At 38.7% G+C, this 7562-nt stretch overlaps 1 pseudogene; it reads left to right on the forward strand.

Annotated features, from left to right (window-relative positions):
- The first annotated feature begins 6382 nt into the window (after positions 1 to 6382).
- Positions 6383 to 7140, forward strand: LOC116906106 (annotated as a pseudogene).
- The last annotated feature ends 422 nt before the right edge of the window (positions 7141 to 7562 follow it).

Here is a 7562-nt window from a genome sequence, read left to right on the forward strand (position 1 = left end):
AGAAATGTTCAACATCCTTAGTCATCAGGGAAATGCAAATCAAAACAACCCTGATATTCCACTTCACACCATTCAGAATGAGTAAGATCAAAAACTCAGACCACAGCAGATGCTGGTGAGGGTGTGGAGAAAGAAGAACTCCTCCATTGTTAGTGGGATTGCAAACTCAACTGATTTCTCTGGAAATCAGTTTGGAGGTTCCTCAGAAGATTGGACACTGTACTACCTGGGGACCCAGCTATACCTCCCCTGGGCATATATCCAAAAGATGTTCCAACATACAACAAAGACACATGCTCCACTATGTTCATAGCAGCCTTATTTATAATAGCCAGAAGCTGGAAAGAACACAGATGCCCTTCAACAGAGGAATGGATACAGAAAATGTGGTACATCTACACAATGGAGTACTACCCAGCTATCAATAACAATGACTTCATGAAATTCATAGGCAAATGGATGGAACTAGAAAATATCATCCAAAGTGAGGTAACCCAATCACAGAAAAAGACACATGGTAGGCATTCACTGATAAGTGGATATTAGCCCGAATGCTCAAATTACCCAAGATGCAAAGACCACAAGAAACTCAAGAAGGATGACCAACATGCGGATGCTTCATTCCTTCTTTAAAAGGGGAAAAATATCAATAGGAGGGGATAGGGAGGCAAAGTTTCGAGCAGAAACTGAAGGAATGACCATTCAGAGCCTGCCCACATGTGATATATACCATGCCACCAAAACTACATAAGATGGATGAAGGTAAGAAGTGCATGCTGACAGGAACCAGAGATAGATCTGACCTGCGAGACACAGCCAGGACATGTCAAATAAGGAGGCGAATGCCAGCAGCAAGACACTGAACTGAGAACGGGACCCCTGTTGAAGGATTGAGAGAAAGGACTGGAAGAGCTTGAAGGGGCTTGAGACCCCATATGAACGACAATGCCAACCAACCAGAGCTTCCAGGGACTAAACCAGTACCCAAAGACTATACATGGACTGACCCTGGGCTCCAACTGCATATGTAGCAGCAAATAATCTTGTTGGGGCACCACTGGAAGGGGAATACCTTGGTCCTATCAAGGTTGGACCCCCAGTGTAGGAGATTGTTGTGGGTGGCAGTAATGGGCAGTGGATGGGGAAAGGAACCCCATAGAAGGGGAGGTGGAGAGGTCAGGAGGTTGATGGAAAGGAAACCGGGAAAGGAATAACATTTGAAATGTAAACAAGAAATACCAAATTTAATAAAAACGGAAGGAGAAAAATACCAAACAAGGTAGAAGAAGATAGAAATTTATATAGAGAGTATAAAATTAATAAATATTTATGCCTACGTATAATATAAATAATTAAAGTGCCCTTTCAGGCCCAAGAACTACCAGAAAAAGTGTAGGGTGAACCAAATTCAGGGCTTCTACACAAGCAATGACCAGTTTTCCACCACTCTGTGTCATTTTCAGCCCCATGCAATGGACTGTGCCTTTTGTATGGAGAGCAAGATCTCTGCCACTGAGATACATGTGCATCTAACTAGTCTTGGAATATCTCTCTTCATGTCAGTATAAAAGCTGAAAAGCTAAGATGATAAAAATAACAAAATACATTACTTATACAGAGAATATTTTTGATCTTTTAGTTGTAACTACTAAAAATAGAAACTCAAGATGGACATCAGATACCGTGTTTTGTTCTGCGTGTTTTTATTTGTTTTATAGGTGTGATTGGTTTGTGATTATTCATGGAAGTGCAAGTTTCCTGTGGAGTCAGAAGAGGGTGCATGATACCTTGCAACTGAAGAGAAAGGTAGCCACCGTGTCATGCCTGAGAAACGTGCCAAGTCCCTGGAAGAGCAGCCACTGCTCTTAATCATAGAGACAGGTCTCCAGGACCACTTTCTTGTCATTTTATATCTACCTTTCTTTTCATTGAAGTCAGATTTTTCTTATAATTTTTAAATAGTTCTACCCTATTGACATTGATTGCCTATATTTCATTCCACATTTTTTCTTTTAAGTGTTAGGATTTTAGATTCTTTCATGGGATAAAGAGCCTATTGCCTTTCATGTCTTAGATATTTTTGAGAATAGGACAACATTTGTAAAGTTCAATTTTAATTCAGGCATTATGTTATAATCTAACTTTTAATGTAATTTGGGGAGTATATTCATTCAGTTACTTAGACCACCATTGAATAAGTTTCTGTACTGAACATGCGAGGAAGTTTACAATAAAAAGAGACTTTACCTGTCCTATCAAATAAACACATCCACAGTTGTTTGACTTTATGCATTTAGGAATTACAATTTACTTTGTATCTAATTCTGGCAAACCAAACACATGCTTAAATGCTCTCTACTATGAGTCTTTGGAAGATCCTTTTTTTTTTATCAGCTACTTTATTATTACTAAGATTGATATTCAACCTGAGACCAGATGGTTTCACTAGATTTTAGGAAACTTCTATTTATCTTGTCTCTAATGCCCAACCAGATAAATTCCAGATGTTTCAAAGAATGCTTTTAATATGTAGGCTCTTGAAATCCAGAGTTCAAGTGAATATCTTACATTAAAGCCAATATAAAATGAGAGTTGACCTCTAGGTAAAGCCATACCTTAGAATCAGGTGAAATACTTGTTAGAAAAACACCAGAGACCATTCATACGCCATGGAGTAAAAAGCAGTAGTTTAAGGAGGTTTTAAGTTTTATATTTGAATAAAAAGAAAGATTGTTTAAGTCTGTGTGGCTCCTTCTTTCTTATCTTCAGTGACATAAACAAAAACAAACAACAAAATGGATATAAGATTTTTACATTTTAACTACAGAAGAAGAGAAACTGGGTTATATAATATATGTGTACAAAGTTATGAAAAATGTGGAAAGAGGGGAGAGAGATATTTATAGAAATAAACCCTCTGTTAAAAGTAGTTATGTCGTCTTTTAATTAACTGAGAGAGCAAATTAATATCTGTTTATACTAATCTGCAACATCTTCAGACAAAGTCAAATAACCATTGTAATTAAAGTCCAATTTGTTTATTAACTGACACTTCATTAAAAATAAGTACACTAAAACATTTACAAGAATGAGTGCTCTGTGCATTGAAGTTTCCTTATGTAAAACATAAGCAAATTCAAAAGTAGTTTCTTCACACACACACACACACACACACACACACACACACACACACACACTATAGTTTTATAGTTGCTTGAATATGAAGATTTTAAATGAAGAGCTAAACTTAGAATTTCCAAGTGCACATTAAAAAGCTCTTGCCCAGGGATGCAGGGATGGTTCAGTATATGAAAATCTAACAACATAATACACTATTTAAACAAAATAGACACATGATCAACTTTCTAGATTCTGAAAAAGCCCTTGACAAAATATGAAACCCTTTCATGTAAATAGTCCTGTAGTGATCAGAAATTCATAGCACATACCTAAACATACTAAACACAAAATATCACAAACCAACAGCCTGTATCCAATTAAATGGAGAGAAACTAGAAACAATCCCACTAAAATTTGGGACAAGACAAGGAAGCCCATTTTCTCTGTAGCTATTCAATATATTACTTGGAGTAACCATCAAAGCAATTGGAGGACTAAAATAGATCAAGGGATACAAACCAGAAAGGAAGAAGGAAAGGTATCACTATTTGATATGATAGGATACAAAAGCAACCCCAAAAATTTTACAAGAGAACTCCTACACCTGATAAACAACATTAGCCTAGTGGCAGGATATAAAATTAACTCAAACATACCAGTATCTTTCATTTAAACAAATAATAAATAGGCTGCGAAACAAATTAGGGAAATAATACACTTCAGAGTATTCACAAATAATATGAAATAACTTGGTGTAACTCTGATCAAACAAGTGAAAGATATGTATGACTAGAACTTCATGTCTCTCAAGAAAGAAATCCAAAACGACTTCAGAAGATGGAAAGATCTCCCATGCTCATGGATTGGTAGGATTAAAATAGTGAAAATGGCCATCCTACCAAAAGCAATCTAGAGATTTAAATGCAACCCCCATCAAAATTATAAAATAGTTTTTCATGAACATGGAAAAAGCCATTCTCAACTTCATATGGAAAAACAAAAAGCCCAGGATAGAAAAACCATCCTTAACAAAAAAAGAATTTCTGGGGGAATCACCATCCCTGATCTTAAGCTATGCTACAAAGCAATAGTGATTAAAACTGCATGGTACTGATACAGAAACAGACAGATTGATCGATAGAATAGAATCAAAGACCCAGAAATAAAGCCACACACCTATGGATAACTATCAATCTTTGGCAAAAACCAAAACATGCAGTGGAAAAAATAAAGCATCTTCAATAAATGGTGCTGGTCAACTGATGGTCTGTATGTAAGAGAATGAAAATAGATCTATACTTTCCATGCTGTACAAAGTTCAAATCCAAGTGGATCAAGGACCTAAACATAAAACCAGATACACTGAATCTAATAGATTCTAATAGAAAGTGGGAAAGAACCTCGAACTCATTTAAGAAACACTTAATGCAATGTTCAAAGTCCTTATTCAACAGAGAAGTGCAAATCAAAACAACCCTGAAACTCTACCTCACATCAATTAGAATGGCTAAGATTACAAACCACAGGAAACTAGAAAACATCATCCTGAATGAAGTAAATCAGAAACAAACGAACATGCATGGTATGTGCTCACTGATTAGTGGATATTAGCCAAAATGTCCAGAATATCTAGAATAAAACCCACAGACTCTAAGAAGTGTAACAAGTAGAAAGCACAATGAGGATGTTTCAATTCCACTTAGAAGCGGAAGGGAAAGAATCATTGGAGGCAGAGGGAGGGAGGAATCTAGGTGGGATAGGGGAGGGAGAATGGAAAAGGGGAACAGGATCAAGTATGTGGGAGAGGATAGGAATGAAACCCAGAGGGACTAGAGAATGAACGGAGATAACCAATATGGGGGTCATGGGATGTGGGGAGTCCCTCTAGAAAGAAGCAGAGACCCAGGAAGAGAGGGAAGAGACTCTAAGTACTCACTGGGGGTGACATTAGGTAATGTGCCCAACATTGGGCAAAGGGAATGCAAAGTAGAAAGACAGGGCTGAAAGCACAGAGATAGGATTAGTAACACACAGTTTAAATTTTGGACCTAGAACTGCTCCTGTCTAAAAGAACTGCAGAGACAAAAATGGAGAAGAGAAGGATAGGCAGTTCAATGACTGGCCCACCTCGGGATTCATCTCATGGGTGTCACCAAGGTCTGATACTACTGTGTCATGCTCTGCTTACAGATGGGAGCCTGGCATGGTAGGCATCTGAGAGTCCCTACCAGCAGCTGACTGAAACAAAAGCAGATGATGCTTATACCCAACCTTTGGACTTAAGGCAAGGACACCTATGTTTGAGTTATGAAAAGGACCGAAGAAGCTGAATGGGAGAGTGACCCCATGGGAAGTCCAGCAGTCTCAACTTACCTAGACCCCAGGGAGGTCCCAGAAACTGAAACACAAACCAGGAGCATACATGGGCCAGTCTGAGGTCTGCCTGGTCAGGCCTTAGTAGGAGAAGATGTGCTTAATCCTGGAGAGTCTTGAGGCCCCAGGGAAGGGAGAGGTATGGTATGGAGAGAGTATCTTTTCAGACGTAAGGAGGAGGAATGGAATGAGGAACTGTGGGAGGTATAACTGAGAAGAGGGGAGAAGGTTATTGATAGTAATATAAAAAATAAAATAATAAACATTGAAATAATAAAGTTTTATATAAATGACTGTGAGAAGAATACATAAAATGATCATGGTATTGCAAAGAAGCAGTATTTATGAGATTATATTATGTACTTTCTTAGTTTTCTTTCTGGATTTATTCCCCATACATAAATATATTTATGAAGTGATAGATATTTAAACAAAAATGCACAACAATCCTTGAACAAGTTACATTGGCTACAAATTATTCAATAACGATTCTTGGGCATTTTTGTGAAACTACTACTTTTTTTCATAGAATGATAGAAATGAGATAAGAGAAGAGAAAGGGATAGAAATATTCTTGTACTCAGGATGGTGAAGGTTGGTGTGAACTGCCTTGGTCTTACTGGGCACCTGGTTACCAGTGTTGCCTTCTGCTCTTCACTTGGCAAAGTGCAGATTGTTGCCATCAAAGACCACTTCATTGACCTCAATTATGTGGTCTATGTAATCCAGTATGACTTCCCCATTGCAAATTCAATCAAGGCCTGGAATGAGATGTTTGTCATCAACAGGAAGCCCATCACCACTTTCCAGGACTGAGATCTCGCTAACATCAAATGGGGTGATAGTGGTATTGAGTATGTTTGTGGAGTCTGCTGGTGTCTTCACCACCATGGACAAGGCCAGGGTCTACTCAAAGGGTGGGGCCAAAACGGTCATCATCTCTGGCCCTTCTGCTGATGACCTCATGTTTGTGATGGGTGTGAACTACGAGAAATAGGACAACTTACTCAGGATTGTCAGCAATGCATCCTGTACCACTAACTGCTTAGCCCCTCTGAACAAGGCCATCCATAACAACTTTGGCATCATGGAAGGGTTCATGACCACAGTCCATGCCATCACTGCCACTCAGAAGACTGTGGATAACCCCTCTGGAAAGCGGTCATGTGATGGCTGTGGGGTTGCACAGAACATCATCCCTGCATCCATGGGTGTTGCCAAGGCTGTGGGCAAGGTCATCCCAGAGCTGAACAGGTAACTTACTAGCATGGCCTTCAGTGTTCCTATCTCCAGTGTATCCATTATGGATCTGACATGTCGTCTGGAGAAACCTGCCAAGTATGATCAAATCAAGAATGTGGTGTAGCAGGCATCCGAGGGCCCAATAAAGGGCATCCCGGGAAATACTGAGGACCAGGTTGTCTCCTGTGACTTCAACATCAACTCACTTTCATCCATCTTGGATGCTAGGGCTAATATTGCTCTAATGACAACTTTGTGAAACTCATTTCCTGGTATGACAAAGAATATGACTCCAGCAACAAAGTGGTGGACATCATGACCTATATGGCCTCTAAAAGTAAGAAACCTCTCACCAACCACTCCAGCAAAGACGTTGAGAACAAGAGAGAGACCCTCAAGTGCTGAGGAGTACCTGTCCCAACTGGGCCACAAACACTGAGCATCTCCTTTACAATATCCATCCCATAACCCAATAATAACAAGAAGGACCAGGTGAGCCCTACCTTCTCTCTTGAATACTGTCAATAAAGTTCTCTGCACCCACCTCAAACAAATGCATGTTAATGGATTTGTCAATGGTGCTTACACAATTTTCTTAGTCAAATATAAATTCACTAAATGTACCAAAAACATTGATTTAAAAAGGCTTTGGACTGCCCAGATGCTTAAAGATAAATAGCTCTTTTATTTCCTTAACTTATAATTATCCCTTTCTGTCTTCAAGTAACAAATTACCATATGTTGCCCTATGAAAAGAATATATATAGTGACAACGTCTTTAAAGATAATAACAAGAGTATTATCCTTATCCTAAAGAATAAAATTCT

This window comes from Rattus rattus, chromosome 7 (genome assembly GCF_011064425.1).
Source record: "Rattus rattus isolate New Zealand chromosome 7, Rrattus_CSIRO_v1, whole genome shotgun sequence".
NCBI classification, from domain to species: domain Eukaryota; kingdom Metazoa; phylum Chordata; class Mammalia; order Rodentia; family Muridae; genus Rattus; species Rattus rattus.